Source organism: Diadema antillarum, unplaced genomic scaffold (assembly GCF_040938485.1).
Source record: "Diadema antillarum isolate AM-2024a unplaced genomic scaffold, OU_Dant_1.0 scf00000156, whole genome shotgun sequence".
In the NCBI taxonomy this organism is placed as follows: Eukaryota; Metazoa; Echinodermata; class Echinoidea; order Diadematoida; family Diadematidae; genus Diadema; species Diadema antillarum.
The window spans coordinates 1,978,230-1,998,226 of record NW_027271045.1 but is presented as its reverse complement, the minus strand read 5'-3'; the positions used below and the strand labels follow the sequence as shown (position 1 = coordinate 1,998,226).

The 19,997-nt window shown below is 38.7% G+C and overlaps 1 protein-coding gene across 3 annotated transcripts in view; it reads right to left on the bottom strand.

The window, feature by feature from the left end:
• LOC139722053 (advillin-like) overlaps nt 1–19,997 on the bottom strand; it is a 126,753-nt gene that overhangs the window by 82,227 nt on the left and 24,529 nt on the right. The window contains exon 1 of one of the 3 annotated variants that reach the window (XM_071633374.1): nt 3,747–4,725. The exons of the other annotated variants lie outside the window; for them this stretch is intronic. The gene's annotated coding sequence lies outside the window, so the exon portion shown is untranslated. Of the gene's footprint in view, nt 1–3,746; nt 4,726–19,997 lie in introns of those variants that run through there. 3 annotated transcript variants of the gene reach the window in all.

Genomic DNA, 19,997 nt, shown 5'->3' with positions numbered 1-19,997 from the left:
AAGACAATTGTTGGACTTCAACGGGTGCAAATAAACCCCTCGAAACTCAAGTTCTATTAATAAAAACAAGTAGTTGGCAGGAATTATCCCTACCAATGGACCGGATCGCCGGGCACATACTACAAAAATGTATTACATGGATTAAATTTCTGGGAAGGGTGGTCATTTAGAAGACAGCACAATTAACGAAAGAATGAGAAGACTTTTCTTTTTATCTTCTTCAATAAAAATGTGCAAAATCGTATTATGAGAAAAAAATAAAACCCCTCAGACCCGTGGATTTCCACGGGTGCTGCTAGTCCTATATTATAATCGCGTAAGGATTGGCCCCATGCCTTCCCGTGCTTTATTTTGTGCGGCTATCTCCTCCGAAGCCGCCGGCTGCGGGCACCCGAGACCGGTGCCGTCGGCAGCGGGAGGGTCTCTTCTAGTTCCCGTTCGGGTTTCGTCCGCGCTCCTCCTCCGTGTCGACGTCGAGAGCGGTACAAAAAACAAAGAAAACAAAAGACAAACACCGACATGCAGCGTTTGCACGCTGGTATCCCACATCAGTGCGTGGCGAAAGCTCTATCATCGTTCTTGGACGCACACACACGCACACGATGTATACGGGTTATATACAGCTCGCGCCAGCTCGCAGGCTCAGGTCGCACTCACAGAACTGTATACAATCTGTGGCAGTAGCACAGTGGGCATTCTCGCTCGCCCAGCTTATCGTTCGCGGAGATGCGATACACGCACTATGAGTACCGGGTACGGGCAATATAGCACAGAGAGATATGTATGTGTGTACATGCATTGAGCCTGTCGCTGTGTTGCATTGCATATCATGATGCGATCTCAGTGCACGGGAAGCCGTATTTTGTTTCCAAACTGCAGGATCCTCTGCAGCTCAGCTACGTCATTCAATTTACTCTCAAGTCGGGTATCATTGTACTCAGACTGTTTAGCAGTGATGTCGACGGCTAAATATCCACTTAAATTTTGTCCTTGCCGGTCCTTGCCGATCGTGCCTTTCCATATCAGATTACAGGCCTGCGCCAGTGTATGTATTGACGATGGTTACACGAAACACACTATCTGCGTGCACGTGATATGGGCTCTCATAAGAACACGGCTCGGTCGTACAATGGCATTTACGTACAGTTCGCCATTGGCGTGGCCAAATGAAAACAGCGAATGCTGTTATTTTATTGTATTTTGCACAACAACAGGATACTATGCAGCTCAGGTACGTCATGTAGTTTGCTCTCACGTCGGGTATCAGTGTAGTCAGACTGTTTAGGACTGCTTAATATCCACTTAAATTTTCATCCTTGCCCATCGTGCCCTTCCGTTTCAGATTACACGCGCCGCTGTCCATTCGTTTATTGCATAGCTGCTGTAAACATGAATATTCATAAGACATGTGTGGACGTAAGGGAAAACCGCTTTGCCGACCGCCTATTTTTGGAGTTACAAGTGGAATTAAAGGAGTGGTTCTATAGTCCGTCAAACCAAGTTTGGGTGATAAAAATAAAAAAGAGGGAGCAAATGAAGACAAAAATATTCTTCTTTTTCCCATAACGTGGGAAAAGAAATATTAAAGAAAAAATACGAGGCTCTGAGACCCATGGATACCCACGGATGCCCAATTATTAAACCTATAATGACTATCATGTCCCCTCCCAAAATAAATATTTATTAAATGATGATACAATAATAATATTCATACAACAATGATAATAATGATAATGTACAGTCTGAAGCAGGTAAACGGGCGAGGATATCAAACATATTGTCGTTGTGTGTGTGGTTTTTTTTTTTAATGACGTGGTAAAATGAATATTATTCATGACATACGCCAAAAGATGTGTGTGCGTTCGGGCCAGATAGGGCTCATATATATATATATATATATTTTTTTTTTTTTTTTTTTTTCAACGGGCGTCGAGACTGAGGGCCAATGGCATGGGGAAGGGGGAGATATGCAGGGCAAAATGTCAATGGCACCCCTCCCCCCACCCCGTGCTTCGACGGGAAGAATCTTTGGGCAAAGAAGACAATCCTCGAATTTCCACGGGTGCTGCTAAGTTGATCTGTGATAACAGTAAGCGGGGCGATTTTAAAGTCCCATTCCATGGACCGCCTCCTCAGCTCAGGTGTTAGGAGGGGATGGCCATGGGTAGAAGAGGGTGCAAAAGAAGGAAAGGAGAAAATAGTAAAGTTCTTTCTTTTTGACTACTAAAAACGCGGCGAAAATAATATGAATAAATTCAAAAAAATATGAGGCCCTCAGACCCGTGGATTTCCACGGGTGCTGCTAGTTTGAATATAATTGGTTACATGTGACCGCTCCTTTCCTCTCATCTACCTTCCATTGAGTCGTCTGCTGTCATAATTTTTACTCCATGTACAAGTAGACAAATTTGAGAATATTTAGTTTTCTTTTCACACGATTATGTCATGCTACATGATTTTTGTTTCACTTCCGATGTCGAACATTGCGGTAGAATAGTTTGGATAGAAAGCCAAACGAAGAGCACGCACTACAGAGCGAGCGTATATAAACCACTATAGTAAGAACACTGGAGCATGTAATCGTGCACGCGTGGACAAAGCATTCCCCAAACGCTGCAACTGGTGTCTCCGAAAGCCGAATTATGTAAATGTATGCGACGCACCAGCCAATCGCATGCGAGACAATGCGCCGTAGCAACGCTGAGGATATTGGCGCGGCGTTCAAAAGAAGCTCGAAACTGACGAGTGCGATCCAACATAGGGTGGTTAAAATTCCATTTTCGATAGGAAAAACTTAGTCTTATGCTATGAAATTTAGTGTAGATGTAGAAAACATATCAAAGATTCGATTTCTGCAAAAAACCTAAGTCGACAAAAATAATGCTCAAAATCTTTGTACCCCGCCTAGGAGGGAATTTGCTCTTGCGACATTTGCCTGAAACCGTTGTCGTGGGTCACAGATGGTCTTATTGCAATCATGACTCCTTGGATTTTTTTTTTCCATTTTGTCTGTGGGTATTAGACGAAATGGGCATAGCGATTCTGGAAGTAGACCAACTGGTAATGAGGCTACGTGGCGCAAATATTCATGAATGACGCGCCACAAATACAAAAACATCAAAACAACATAAATGGTCATAAGACGAACTGGTTGTAAACAAAAAGGGATTAGAACATGTGGGTCAAGACTAAATAGCTATTAGACGAAGTGGGAGATGACCAAGTGATAGATCAGTGGTCATCTACATTTAACTTGAAGTAAAACCATCTAGCATTTCTATCCCTATTTGTGCGGCATTAAAACACTATAGCGACCTCACAAAATCTTCCACCCTCTTTAGAAGAGTGAGAAGAAATAAAATGATCACTAATTGTATGACTTCAACAAACTCAACACATTGGGCACCCATTAATAAGCTCAATGGCGATTTGCATGGTCAAGAGTGACCTAGCCTTTTGGCAAGGCCTTCTGGCTTTGGAATGAGACTAACTCGACACACCAAGCATTTAAAACCATTTTTTTTTAAATTTCCGCCGCTTCTCAACGTACGCGTTGACATCATAATGAATCATTGTCAACAATGGCAACGCAGGCAGCTTCTGCAGGCAGTGCAGCAAACTGCTGATATGCATACTTATGCATATATTCATTAGATGCAACGTTATTCCAAGTAATGCAGTCTGTAATTCTATCTATTTGCTAGTAGAAGCGATGAGAAACGAGGTTAAAGATAAGAAATTCATACATGTTAGCTTCCAAAATGCTTCCTGGCTGCACCACTTAATCTCGTGTTCACTTGTTCCCTTGCAGTTAGTCTCTCTTCCAAGCCTCAGCCACAAGGCCTTGTCAAAATGCTAAGAGTGACAAGTCCCTGTGAAGTCAGTGGTCCCTCTTTGCAGTGTCTCAGGGTTTGTGCTGTGGCAGCATGTCTCATTTCGTGGCATGGAGTATTCACGGTTTGTGAGGCGATAGAAAGTACACGTGATATTAAGGTCAGTTATAACTGTACAGCACCTGCAGATTGCACTTGTAAGGTGGTAAGGTGAATGCAGGTCTGATGTGTCCTCTGACGCAAACCCGAATATGCGCCCTCTATTGTTGCCTTGTTTGCACCACCCACAAAACCTTGTCAAATCATTCATTTTATGTATTTGCAGCAATCAGGAGCAGAAAGCCACTTTAATATCTCCGATCAACTCAAATTGACCTCCAAAACACAATATTAATATCTACAAAGTGCAGGCATATTTATAAATGTCTATAAGCCCCAATTTCCAGATGGGTAATTTGCTTATGAGCGTGAGACACTTCCTTTGGGATTTCTGGTTGTTTTTCAGCTAAAGAGCATTGAATCTGCTTTAAATAGTCCAACTTATCAAACAAAAGGAGGAGTTACATGTTTTGGGAAGTGATGGTACTCTTGCACCTATTCGGCAGTTTCATCACCAAACAAAACTGCCCCTGCTGCATATAGGCACCCTGCCAAAAACAGAAATCTATTTGTTGCTGCACATGACAAATGTATACCCCCAAGCAAGAGATTATCAAGCAAAGGAGTGAAGACATGGGTTACAAGTTTTCTTGAATTTGTCTCCCTCTCTACAAATGAAATGTGAAAGATTTTGAAGGGATGATACGAGTATTGGTTGAGATGCGGATTCAGCTTCTAACTTTTTGCGATGTACTTAGAAACCACTTTGTGAAATGTTAAAGAGTATTCAATTTCACAAGGAATTCAAAGTTTGTTGATGGAAATCTGTTTTGAAATGGCTGAGATATCCAAAAACAATGTAAAACAAAGCAATCCTAGTAAAAGGTGGATCCCATCTTTTATTAGAATCGCTTCGTTCCATATATATCTCAGCCATTTCAAGACCAATTTTCATGAAATAACACTTGAATATCTTTCATATTTCATAAGAGGTGTTTCATTATCTAAATCAAATCATCACAAACAAAAAAAACAACGTTCAGAACCAGAAGCTCCATCTCACCAGAAACTATACCAACCCTTCAACAGAGAACTGCGGATCTAAATTTCAACAAACATGTCTGAAACAAGAGACCTGAGGGTCTCACGCTCACCCGAGTATTGGCAGTTCACCTTCCATGCATCTTTGCAGACTCCTTTACCTGAGAACACTGCAAATTGGGGGAGGAAGCAGCATTTACACCTACTAACAGCGCGATTTTTAAAATCACGATATTCTGGTTCCACCGTTTACACTTGCGCAAAAGCATGCGAAGTTTGAGCTTCACGAAACATTGTGAGTTTTTAGTCGGTAGTGCGCATGGGTAATTTACCTCTCTTCAACACAGTAGACAAGTGGAGCACGGGCTATTCGTATTCACTGCAGTGCAGTCTATTTTGCTCACAGCTAGCTAGCTGGTTGGAACATTGAGCCAGGGCTTTTTATCAGTCCAATGCACACAATTATGTGACGGTGCGAAATCCTGAGCGAGGGAGCAAAGCGACCGAGTGTGGGTACCACGGCAGGGACTTTTTGTAAAAATAGAGTACAAAAGTCGCTTTTATGGAGTATTTGAAAGTAAATTTCTAAGAAATTACACATAGTGGACAAAATTTAGTGCGAAGGACTATGACTATAAGTTTAACATACGGGGCGTACATTTATGTGACGGTGTAAGATCCTTGGCGAGGGAGCAAAGCGACCGAGCAGGGGGAGGGTGTGGGAGGGGGGATGCCCCCCTCCCACAGTAGGTACTTTTTGTAATAAACAGAGTACAAAAGTTGCATTTATTCAAATTTATGAAGTTCTTCCGTCGTGATGTTTTCATTGCAACTGATTGACAAATTGCCCTACATCGACGTAAATAAGCACTGAATTGATCAGTGTTTTAGTAGTAGCCATGATAAAAAATCATGGGCGTACATACTCGAGCAGGATTCGAACCCACGACCTCCTGATCACCGTCCGGTGATTAGGAGGTCGTGGGTTCGAATCCTGCTCCAGTATGTACGCCCATGATTTTTTATCATGGCTACTACTAAAACACTGATCAATTCAGTGCTTATTTACGTCGATGTAGGGCAATTTGTCAATCAGTTGCAAAGTTGCATTTATAGAGCATTTAAAAGCAAATTTCTAGGAAATGAAACATAGTGAAAACAAAATTTAGTACGAAAGACTATGGTTATAACATAAGGAGGGTACATTAATATGTGACGGTGTGAGATCCTTGGCGAGGGAGCGAAGCAACCGAGCAGGTGGAGGGTGTGTGAGGGGGGATACCCCCCTCCAACGGTATGGACTTTTTGTAAAAACAGAATACAAAAGTCGCGCTTATAGAGCATTTAAAAGCAAATTTCTACAAAACTAAACATAGTGGAAAAAATAGTGCGATGGACTATGAATATAACATATGGGGATACGTGACGGTGTAAGATCCTCAGCGAGGGAGCGAAGCGACAGAGAGGGGGAGGGTGTTGGAGGGGGATACCCCCCTCCCACGGTAGGGACTTCTTGTAAAAACAGAGTACAAAAGTCGCGCTTATAGAGCATTTAAAAGCAAATTTCTAGGAAATTAAACATAGTGAAAACAAAAATAGTGCGGAGTACTAAATGATTATAACATACAGGGGGGGGAGGGGTACATTATGATGTGACAGTGTGAGATCCTCGGCAAGGGAGCGAAGTGACCGAGCAGGGGGAGGGTGTGGGAGGGGGGATACCCCCCTTCCACGGTAGGGACTTTATGTACAAACAGAATAAAAAAGTTGCGCTTGTAGAGCATTTAAAAGCAAATTTCTAGGAAATTCAACAAAGTGAAAAAATAGTGTGAAAGACTATGATTATAACATATGGGGGTACATTATGTGATGGTGTGAGATCCTCGGCGAGGGAGCAAAGCGACAGAGAGGGGGAGGGTGTTGGAGGGGGTATCACGGTAGGGACTTTTTGTAAAAACAGAACTAGGTGTTAAAGTCGCGTTTGCAGAACATTTTAATTCAAATTTCTAGGGAATTAAACGTAGTAAAACAAACATCACTGCCAAGGACTATCATCATTACTTAAATGAAAACTTTTCATTTTACTATATGTACGGACAGAGCGAGTGAGCCACTTTCACTTTCTATTTGTCTGAAATGTATTCATTAATAGCTTAAAAGTGATCGCATTGTTCGAACAATGAAAATTATTCTTATACTGCTAAAAAGCTTTAAGAAAGGGAAAATGTAAGGTTTACTAAAGGTATGATTCAGGGGGCACACTCGAGGACGCGAGGCTATCATCTATGCACTAAATCTACTCATTTGTAATATTGGTGTATAGATACTATAATGTATATTAATAATGAATTATGATTTTTGCCCCATTAGGGGCCCAAATTTTGCATTTTCAGTTATGAAATCGATGTTTTTCATTTCATTTCATTTTGGTCTTTAAATAATTGATTATTTGTTACAGGGGGCACTTTGGGGGGGGGGCAAAAACTCATTTTGCCCCCCCCCCCCCAAAAAAAAAAAAAACTAGAAATGTCGCTTTGGCGACTGGTATGCCTCCGCCATAATGCATGATTCTCCTAATAGGTCTAGATAGTACATGTGGATAATGTGTGATTACATTTTCACAAAATTGGCAAAATATTAAAATGACAAGTTTGTCACAAATGTGTTGAATGTCCACCTTCCTTGACCTAGGTTTAATTGGATGAATAGGAGAGCATGTATTTGGGATTTAAGGATTTTAACTTGACTTTGACCCATTCATACGTTTATGCATCGAGTAATTTTCAAGGTATGGAGAAAAAGTGCAATTTGTGTATTGAATAGTAAATTGTTACCATTTTCATCTGGCCTTTGACCCTAAAATTCATAAGATAATCACTGTCAGGCAGAACATGGATAAATATGTAGTACGTTTCAAGATAACTTGAGCCACTTCCGAGATATGGAGGAAAAAATTAGCTCAGCACTTTCACTTGATCTTTGACCTTTTGACCTTTGAGGCAAAAACAAAAGAAAAAAAAAACTTTCCAGAGAATCTCTATTAGGTAATACATGCATACACCAAGTGTAAAAAAAACACAAATCCTGCTGGCATTGCATAAACATGAGGGAAATAGTAAAATTTTGAAGTGTTCAACTTTACCTTTGACCCTGACCTTTGACCCCATGAACCCTAAATTCTCTAGATAATCACTGCCAGTCAGTACATGTATCTATACTATGTTCCATGAAGATACCTTGAACAATTTCCAAGGTACAGAGAAAAAAGGTGAAGTTTTAATATTTTTACTTGACCTTTTGACCTTTGACCTTTGACCCTCATGACCCAGACTTTCACCAGAGAATCTTAATTGGTAATACATGTATACCACTAAGTTTCAAGAAAATATCTTCAGGCATTGCATAAATATGGTGGAAATGAGTGGAAGATTTTATGTATTTGACCTTGAGTACGTTCACCCAAAAGTTGATAGGCACACCTCCACTCCTAATACACATACATGCCAAGTTTCATTAGGATACTTCAAAAGGTTTTGATAGTTACCCTGTCCACAAAATTCATTACGGACGGACGGAAGGACGGACGGACGGACACACCCGAAAACATAATGCCTCCGACACCACTTCTCGTGGCGGAGGAATTAAAATTATTGGGGGAGGGGGGCAAGTGCCATCCCCCACTTCCAGCACCCTTGCGAGAAGCAGTATGGGCACTCCCAAAATCAACACATTTCTGGGAGAACAGTATTTTGTTAATAAAGTAGTTATGGGTGATGATATGTGGTTGGAGAACTTCAGGTTGTTACTAGTTTTCATATACCGTATGTCAAACAAAATTACAATGATACTCTCCACAATGACATCTTTAAGAATAGTGAATCAATCCAAATACAAACTAGAGATTGTAATTTGTCATCACTGACAAAGTAAGGTGATCCAATTTTTTTTAAATCAATGATTCGAGTCCTGATCGCAAACTTCAATACGCATGACCATACAACTTTCATCTGTGTTTAGAGACATTGGCCGTGTGATGTTTGGATTCTCATTTAGAAAAGGGAGTCATATCTGCCATCTTTGGTACCAAATTCTGTATACACTGAATAACGAAGATACAGCAACGAATATATATGACCTTTGACCCACCTTTACACTCCCAAGATGGCATCTGAGCAAAAAGTGGTAATTTTGTGAAATGATTCTTGCGACATCGTATATACGTGTGCAAAATATGGGAAAGATAGGACAGGTATTCACCAAGATACAAGATGCAACATTTATGACCTTTGACCCTTATTTACATACCCAAGACGGTGTCCGATCAAGTAGTTGTTATTTTATGAAATAATGTACGTGACATGAACTAAACATATGCAAAATATGGGGGTGATAGGAGCTGTTTTTTTAGTTATTGCAAAAATAGTTGCAGAAAGAAAGAAATATCTCAATACATCGAAGATAAGCTTTCATTTCAACCAAATTTTTTGACGTGATCCCGACATTGTCTGAAAAAACAAAGGGCAACACACGATAGTGCAAAGTCTCAGCTACAACATATTAAAATCTGGGAGAAATTCACCCAAGGGTAAGTGAGCTAGTGCTCGATAAAGACAATCATGTCAATTTTCACATCTAGAAAAATTCCCTCCCATAGAGATAACACGTCATACCGTACATATAGAAAGAAGTATATATGACCTTTGACCCCACTTTGCACAGACTAGTCCAGATACTGGACGAGTTTAATCGTCCGCATTCCCCACACTATACACACGCATACACATGCATGCACCCACACAATGCGCCCAACCGCTGACTGCGACACTCCACCAATTGGTACTCCCGAAAAAAATCGTCCAGACTACCCTGCCAGAGCGAGCGTGATAATGTAGTATGACATCATCTATTTGATATGCAGACGTAACCATTCTTAATGAATATGCATTACGAGTAGACGACCACTCGTACTCACGAGACACAGCTGATCGCACCAAGGAGGTATGAGTTCTCTCATCTCCTTGATCGCACGCCCCTGGGCCACTGTTTGCAATGTTCACTGCGCAATATAATACCCACCACGTGCACCGCGCGGGGAAAGTTTTTCTCTTCAGGGCCTGTATGTACCAGTAGTGTGTTATTCACTTACAAATCATTCAAGCAATATTCACATCTCTTTCATGTCTGTGCAACATCGGTACCAGTATGAAAACTTGCGGCAAATTATTTGTACCAAGGAGCCAGCTCCTTGTTTGTACCGATCTGCTCGATACAATGTAGATGTGCAATTGTTCAAACTACCTGGTACATGCATTTGCTTTTGTCTTTTTACTGAGCTTCACCAGAAGAGTTATTTTTATTTTTAAATGTTCACTGTACATCACAGTCAAGACAGACTGTTCCTGCTCACGTTCCTACTCACAAGACCGCTGACAGCTGTACCTTTCAAAGGTCTCTTACACTGTGACTTGGCCGGAGACTGAGACTTGAAGACCACCACAAATAAATAAATAAGAATAAGTAAATAAATGGATAAATAAATGAATAAATAAGTACATAAATAAATAAAATAATAAAATAATCTAATCCGCACTTGACTATACTGCTAAAAAGTAGATTAAACTGTAGACTGCTTATGCACCTCTTACTTTTGGTAACGTACATATTTTTGTCATGTGCGGTGTGATACATTGCCATGAAGATCAATGGATGCCTTGAAACTAAACTACAATGTAGGGCCTAATTCTTTCAACACCTACTTGAAATAAATATGTGGAGATGTATATGGTTGAGAATTTTGAACGATGTACAATTGCCAATTTTCACACCTATGACATTCGTTCCCTTAGAACACACCAGGATGATCTAAGATGAGTCAGAGTCTTTCATGTTACTAGGAGTATCTCAAAGCCTGGTAAATTTCCTTTAGGGAAATGCATGGTTTGGTTGACTTTTGACTGATATTTTTCATTTGACAAGGACTTTAGCCGTAAAAATACGGCAAAAACGCTATTTTCACAATAATTTTTGTTTTTCAAACTTGATGTGCCTTTTTTATGGTACGTGGCATCTAATATCTGACCATGTTCTGGATCTGACATATCATGGGTTTGTACCACAAAATTATAAGAACTTTATGAGCACGTATAAAATTACAGAGAACAATTGAATGGTATCAAAGCCCTAAACGCCAGGGAACGTCCGTGATGCTTTATCGCTGCTGCAAATTATATTTTGTTGTCCCACCTGTAATGTATACGAAAGTTTGCTGTTCCACCTCATGAACATATCCTGCAAAAACTGTACGTCTGCTGGCTGTACATGGGACGTAACATTCTTTTATGCAAAAATATACTCAGTTTACGTCACGGACGTGCTTCCGCTATTTACTAATAAAGATCGTAGCCCACTAACGTTATTGGCGATATTGTTCTGATTCCAAATCGACTAAAATCTAGCCACACGATAATATGTTTGTTTTGAGTTTCTGTCCATCCCTTGTCAAATGGGAACCGAAATTACATTTTTAGACGAGAAAACCTCCGAGAAAAAAAAGAAGGTATGTAATTATTAAAACGCTATCGAGTGGGACACCATCTTGCTTTGATGGCGAAGGTACATTTTACTTATGTTCAGTTCAGTTCAGTTCAGTTTTTTTTATTTCTGCATTTCAAAATCAATACAAATCAACAAATCAACAAAATACTTACATAGTCATTTACACAGCTAATATTCGTAACGTTTGGATCTTACATACATTTTCTTTTTTTTTTTCAAGAACGAATATCATATATTAAAGGAAGCAATAGGAAATGATAAAAATGAAATGCAGGGGACCATCATCATAAGCTAAGCTTGACGAGGATGATGGCCCCAGGCTTTAGCCTTTAGCCGAGGAGCTGCATGTCAAGTTTGGAGCGGACTGAGGCTCGTCCGCAGTTTTTGGACCATGCAATTAACCAAAAACCAAGCAAATAATTAATATGTTCTCTGAAAATTTACCTCCTAATCCCCCTCTGAGCAATTAAAATGTTGTAAGGATGTCAAATTTCTTATAATTTGCAATGACAACACCTTTTCAAATTTTTGAAAGAGTTAGGAAGGCTAGGTACTTTCTACCGATTAGTTACCCGTCCTGGAACATGACCCTACAATGAACGTCCGGACAATTCCAGCGAACGTCCGTGACGTATAATATGCAATCCTACCGATAGGGATAACTAATCTTGTCCCAAAAGTGTCATGTATTCTTTAAAACTTTTGACTCCAATAGCGACAAATAATGTTTTACAAAGTAAACAACGAGTTTAGAGCAGTAGTTTCAGAATTTTTAAGGTGGTAGGTGATCATGATGAACAAACAGTTGAAAATTTACTCATAATTTTATTCTTGTTTTCCCTCTAGAATAAACAAAAACAGGTTGACACTGAAAACCAACGGGAAAATGGAATTTTACGTAATCTGTAATTTCTGTGCATATAAATTTCTTTCTAATGATATGTTTTGGAGACAATTTGCACTGTTACAGGTTCTGAAAGTTTCGCTCACGGACGTTCGGTCCGAGAAAGGAAATTTCTGATAATTATACAAAATATATCACTGTACATTAAGTTAATGTCACTTGAAAATATTACCTAATCGCTGAGTCGCTCATACCCAAAAGTGAATAACGTTCAGCATTCAATTTACCTGCAATAACAAAAGGAAAACGTTTTGTTCACAGATGTTCGTTGGCAGAATAGATCCATGGATTACATAGTAGGAGAAAGAGGAACACTGTGCCACTTTTTAGTAACAGATGCTCCAAGTGTTTCTCTTTTGAGTATGGTATAGCTGCCATCTCAAATAGAATACATCCATTTGTTTTTGTCTCCATCACGAACGTTCGCTGTAATTGTCATGATTATTTAATACCTTCATGCATTCTTATTTTTCTCTTCACGACGATTTTTCTGTCATTCCCTAAGTACTCGGTAGCCTGAACATGCTGCAAGCAAACAGAAAAAACAAAACAAACAAAAACAAAGCAAAACAAATCCGAAAAGTGCTACGCAGTCACATTCAGGATATATTGAAACAAAAAGGATGAAATGACGGAAGAAGTCCGCAATGAGCATGTGTTGAAGAAGAAACGGAAAAGTTTCAAAAGGACGTGGAAGCAGTTGAATGAAAATGAAAAGAAACAGAGAAGGGATCGAGCTCCAAAACACAGGGAAAAAGAATTGCCAGTGCACTCCCGTTATATCGAATTCCTCTGGAGAAGTTTTTTGTTTGTTTGTTTACTTTTTTTATTCCTCGAAATGTCGTCACAAGCGAATAAAAATAATGCAGTATGATACAATTTCTGTCTGATGAAAACACGCAAATGCTCCGCTTATCATGACATGGTGTTTTTTTTTATACTCATCAATGAAAACCAATGTTAATTTGTAATTCTGTCTCAGATGTTTTTTTTTCATTTTACATTTAAGAGACAGAGATCGTCAAGTTGTTTGTGCTTTTGTGCTTACTTTCAAAACACATGTTAAAAAAGTAATGATTTAGAATAGGTTTAAAGGACAAGTTCACCTTCATATACATGTGGATTGAGTGAATGCAGCAATATTAGTAGAACACATCAGTGAAAGTTTGGGGAAAGTCGGACAATCCGTTCAAAAGTTATGAATTTTTAAAGTATCTGCGTAGTCACTGCTGGATGAGAAGACTACTATAGTGTATGATGTCATATGCGTCCAACCGTATAAGAAAATAAAAAGAGAATTTCACAAAACTTTACTTTTTGAATTAAGTGCACATCTCTTCGACTTGCTACTGACATTATGTTAAGGGTAATATTATTCCCCCTGCCGTCTGAAAGAGAGAAGTCAAGTGCTCTTTTCTTATGCGAGAAAAGTGAGAATATGTTGAATTTTCTTTTTTCTTTCTTTATATCGTTGTACTCATATGACATCACAAGCTATAGTAGTCTTCTCATCCAGCCTTGAGTGAGCAGAAACTTCAAAAATTCATAACTTTTGAACGGATTGTCCGATTTTCCTCAAACTCTCAATGATGTGCTCTACTAATATTGCTGCATTCACTCAACCCACATGTCTATGAAGGTGAACTTGTCTATTAAGGTTGCACTTTGATACGTTCGTTACTTCGTTACTCCGAATGTCCAAAGGTTTATTATTCCGAAAATGAAAAAAAAAATGATCGTAGTTAATTCAGGAGGTTTGTTATTAAAAATGTTCTTATTCCGAAAGTTTGTTAATCCGAAAATTAAGGTACACTTCTTTTTTAGGCCCGTTCTTCAAAAAGTGGAATGGGCCTGATATTCGTTTATAGGTGAAAACGACTATCATGAGGTTTTGAAATCTGGAGGATTTGGTTGTTAATTTGTTTCTCCACATTTGGATAACCGAACCTGATTTTTTTATGTTTCAATTGATAAACCTTTCCATTAAACTTCGGAGATTCCTATAAAAAGCTTCATGATTATATGAACTCTATCAAATTTAAGATTGATAAACTGTATGAATAATGAGCCTCCGAAATGACGCGCTACAAAATGTTTGTTATAAGAAACCATAGAAGTCACAAACATCCATCCAAGTTATATGGACTTATTGCGTCTTGTTATGACGAAACTGACTAATATGATAACACAAATTCTCCTCGGTAGCACAGTGTGATACCACAAGGAGCAAACGCAGAGGGATTCCTTCCTAACGTATTCGTTTGCCCTCCCCAGCTAAACTTCGTATTTCTATAACGGAGCATATTTCTATTGTGTTTATATGTCAATTCTTTGTCATATTATCTAGCTGTGACCTTGTTCGTTATAATATAAGCAAATTTTGCATTGTAGACTTTAGATAAAAAATTTAGGAACCAAATCTTTAGTTCGTTATAACGAAGTTTTGATGAATATATTCGTTCTCAAGGATGGACTATAATAGGTCACTGAGATTAAGACACACGTACGTTTGTACGTTCATTCAAGAGAGATGGAAAAATTATTTTCTTTGATTCCTCAGCATGAGAAGATAAACAAGCTTTTATAATTGAGAATATTGGTAATATCTATTCAGGATTTTGCAGAGGAGTTTGTTCTCGACATGAAATCGCTGTTTGTTGTGAATAGAATGCGTTTCCAACTCAAGAGAGCTGAATTGTTCAATATCTTTTGTTCCGAACGTCCGTGAGCTATTGACATGCGAACCTCCGTAATGAAAATCATGGTATGTTTGTTGGGTTATAGAGACATGCCTAGATCAGATACATCTTAAAAAAGTTATGTTAATGTTTGGGAGTAAGGATTAAAGTATGGGATAGTAAAATAAGAGATCAAAATATTGAGTTTCTGTAAAATGGGCGTAAAGTGGAGAAAGTGTTTAGCGGAAGAGCAATATTTCAACAGAAATGACGAATTTGGTTAAATCATCAGTTGTCTACAATTCGTACAGGTTAAGAGTACAAGCTTAATATTCTGCCAACACATACACATTTCCCTTATATCGTTACGATTTTGAACTGAATCAGATCGTTGCACTATGTTAAATGGTATATTCAAATGTATGTGCAGTACTATTCCTCACGGACGTTCGCTGCTCTGGACATTGCAAATTTCCGCAGTTGAGAAAAACTTGTTCCTCTGGGAAAATCCTAGTATAATTGGGTTCATATCAAAGCTTGAGTTATACTCTTTCAGGTAAGATACTAGTAGATGATTTGGAGAATTTCCTACTTTTTAAATTTTGCGTTGTTTCGGCTCAATTGTACATCTGACATCTCAGCATTCTGACCCATATTATAAGAGAAAAACAACTTGTCGATTGTGCTCCTTTTTCTGTTGTATAATGAGAACAAAAATATTTTACTAATTAATGAGAATGACATATGCAATAATGTATCTAAAGTTCTTTGCCAGTTAGTTAGGCCTATATAGTAATAGAGAGAATTATAGGCACAATGGCCTCCCATTGTAGTGAAGTCTTCTTTTGTTATATACGACGATCAAAACGTTGTTGTAATCGAGCAAATCAAACAAAAAAAGAGTGGATGATGTTGTAAGCGGAATTTCGATATAAATGTAACTGTGGTTCACTTTAACGGGAGTGAACGGTATAACTAGTGGTTTAATATGGTATATTTGAGTGGATGCTCGGATGCTTTGAATTGAGAGAGAGAGTGATCTGAATGATTGATGGCAGAATGAAACTGATAATCAGACAGCACTTCTAGTCGACGAAATCAGAAGGGTTGACAAATGCAAACCAAATAAACATACTATTTAATGATTTACAAGAACAAGAAAATACATATAATCGAAGAAAGAGAGGGAGAGGGAGAGAGGCCCAGCAAGAGGCAGTACACTATTAGTACCTGATGTCTAATGACAGACACAAGTATACAGCTATACGCTGTCACGTACGCAAGTACGTTGCCTGAATCATCACATTACGAATCATCACATTACATCTTAGGTGTCACCTTAAAGCTGAATAAACATGGTATAACTTTTGTTGGCACCCTAAATGAAAAAGAAGACTTTTAGGAGAATTTTAGAAGAATATCTGTACCCATTATTTCCGTAACATCGGCAATTAATTAGCCACGAAGTTGATAATCTTTCATGTCGTTCCTGGAAAAATTAACAAGATCGCATCCAAGTTTTAACCTTTACCTATCAAATAAAAGAAAAATCAGGTGAAAACGGAATTCAGTGACCAGGCACCTCCCTGCAGTGACCAAGAGCATTTCAAAACAACTCTGCAATCGCGCTCTCCCCCATGACCTGCGGGGTCAACTCGAGGTCACGCGTGCGAGGACAGATTCTAGACGTTTTTGTTTTTGTTTTGTTTTTTCCGGACTTGCCGACTGTGCGCGCTGACCGTTAGAGCCCACACACAGAAATAAATAGATTAGTCTGACTTCAATGGCATGTTATATTTGTTTCGTTTTTAATGTCGATGATGACGTAGGCAATTTAATTCTTAACAATTGTGTTTCATAATAATGCATTTTTACGGTATTCTTAATAGACAAAATCGAATTTCTGACAACCTAAACCATGTAGGAAGAATTTGTTACTGATCATATTGTCTCAGAATACAGACTACGACTTCGTTTTGCATACAGCCTGATTGGCATGTCGATAAGCTAATCAGCGGAGGAGTTGGCAAATGATAGGTGGAGCCTGGCTTTACGAGTTCCCCCTGAAATCAGGGGGAGATGGCAGGTTTGACTGGACTGTATTCAGGAGGGGTGATCTTGTCTACTACAGTGTACATACAGACACAACGTACGTCCGTACGTACGTACGCGGGTACACTGCATACGAATACAGTCCAGGAAGTGGACTATGCACAGACAAGATGGCATCTGAGCAAAAAGTGGTTATTTTGTGAAATAATTCTTGTAACATGGTCTATACGTGTGCAAAATATGGGAACGATAGAACATGTATTCACCAAGATACAAGATGATACATTTATGACCTTTGACCCTAATTTACCTACCCAAGATGGTGTTCGATCAAGTAGTTGTTACCTTATAAAATAATGTACGTCACATGAACTAAACATGTGCAAAATATGGGGGTACTAGGGAATGTCTTTCATGTGTTATTGCAAAGAAATTTGCAAAAAGAAAGAAATATGAAAATACATCGAAGCTAAGCTTTAATTTAAGCGAAGTTTTTCGACGTGATTTCGACGTCGTATGAAAAAATGGAGGACACAATACCGATAGCACAAAGTCTCAGCTACAACATATTAAAATCTGGGAGAAATTCATCTTAGGATAAGTGAGATAGTGCTCGATAAAGACAGTCATGTTAATGTTCATTTCCAGAAAAACTGTGCTCCTATATAGAGAAAACTCGCAAATGGGTCAAATTTGACACGGTTACCTTCAATCTATTTTTACGAGGTGAAGACTTCATCCAGCGAAATTTTTGATTGATTAAAACTGATAGAGTATTATATTAGCTACAGCATACTGAAATCTGGGTGAAAATTGGCCAAGGATAAGTGAGATACGCTCGAGTAAACTTGAAATTTGATGACGTCATTTTGAAAATTTACTTTTTTTATTTTATTAAGAAATTTGAATCTTTTCATCATTTTGCCAGCATTGCCAACCCATGAAATGACATGTACAACTCACCAGCATTCAAAATATGTGAAGAAAATGGGGGGTCACCGTCCATCCTGACGAGTAAAATCGGATTTAAAATTGGCGGTTTTTTGCATAGTTGCACTGTATATCGCCATTGACGCGCGCGCGGAATTTGGACTTTGACGGGCCCGTATGACGTCATATTGAGTTGGATTGACTTGAAACTTGGTAGAAATATTCTTTGACATTTCAGACATCTGATCAAGGTGAAAAACGGGAAATTTATATTGCATATGAGCTGTGCGTGCGTATGTGCGCACGCGCGTACGCGTCCATCCGATTTTTTCAATTTTTTAAAAAATGCTCCAAATGGTCTGAAACGTGTGCAAAATAAATTTGAGCTCGATTGGAGCATACAAATATTTCAACGCGCGCGTACGCGCACGTTTTAAGGGTAGAGATGAATTTTGAGAATATGAGTAAAATGCACTTGACTTGAACTATATGTGACGTAAATTTGATTGAAAAATTCCATTCCATTAATGAGATATGAATGAAAATGTGTTTTCATATAATGGTGTCATAGTGACGTCACGGTCGACTGATCACAATGATTTTACAAGATTTCTCGTCTTTGGGTCACAATACATATATAGTTTGACATTGATAGGCAATGCACTTTCTGAGCTAACCTCTGCACAACTTTTGGGGAGAAATAAAGAAAAAGAAGAAGAAAGAATCCGTACAGATACACAAGGTGATCCGAGAGGATACTCGGATCACCTAATAAAGCTGAGCTCTGATTACTTTAGCCGAGTTTTTTGACGTGCTTTTGACGTCGTATGAAAAAACGGAGGACCTGTTACGATAGCGCAAAGTCTCAGCTACAACATATTAAAATCTGGGAGAAATTCACTGAAGGGTGAGTGAGCTAGTGCTCGATAAAGACAATCATGTCAATTTTCACATCTAGAAAAATTCCCTCCCATAGAGATAACACGTCATAATGAAGATAAAGAAAGAAGTACATATGACCTTTGACCCCACTTCGCACAGACAAGATGGCATCTGAGCAAAAAGTGCTTATTTTGTGAAATGATCCTTGTAACATGGTCTTTACGTGTGCAAAATATGGGAAAGATAGGATATGTATTCACCAAGATATAGAATGAAACATTTAAATGACCCTTGACCCTAATTTACATACCCAAGATGGCATCTGATCAAGTAGTTGTTATTTCATGAAATAATGAACGTGACATGAACTAAGCATGTCCAAAATATGGTGTTGATAGGGTATGGTCTTCTTGAGTTATTGCAAAGAAAGTTGCGGAAAGAAAGAAATATTTCAATACAACGAAGATAAGCTTTAATTTCAACCAAGTCTATTGACGTGATCCCGACATCGTATGAAAAAACAAAGGGCACACTAACGATAGCCCAAAGTCTCAGCTACAACATACTAAAATCTGGGAGAAATTCACCGAAGCATAAGTGAGCTAGTGCTCGAAAAAGACAGTCATGTCAATTTTCATTTCCAGAAAAATTGCACTCCCATAGAGATAACACGTAAACTGGTCAAATTTGACAAGGTTACTTTCGATCCATTTTTACGAGGTCATGCTGTCATTTAATCAAAATTGTATTAGTAAATAACTGATATAGCATTATATTAGCTACAGCATACTGAAATCTGGGTGAAAATTGGCCAAGGATAAGTGAGATACGCTCGAGTAAACTTGAAATTTGATGACGTCATTTTGAAAATTTACTTTTTTTATTTTATTAAGAAACTGGAATCTTTTCATCATTTTGCCAGCATTGCCAACCCATGAAATGACATGTACAACTCACCAGCATTCAAAATATGTGAAGAAAATGGGGGGTCACCATCCATCCTGACGAGTAAAATCGGATTTA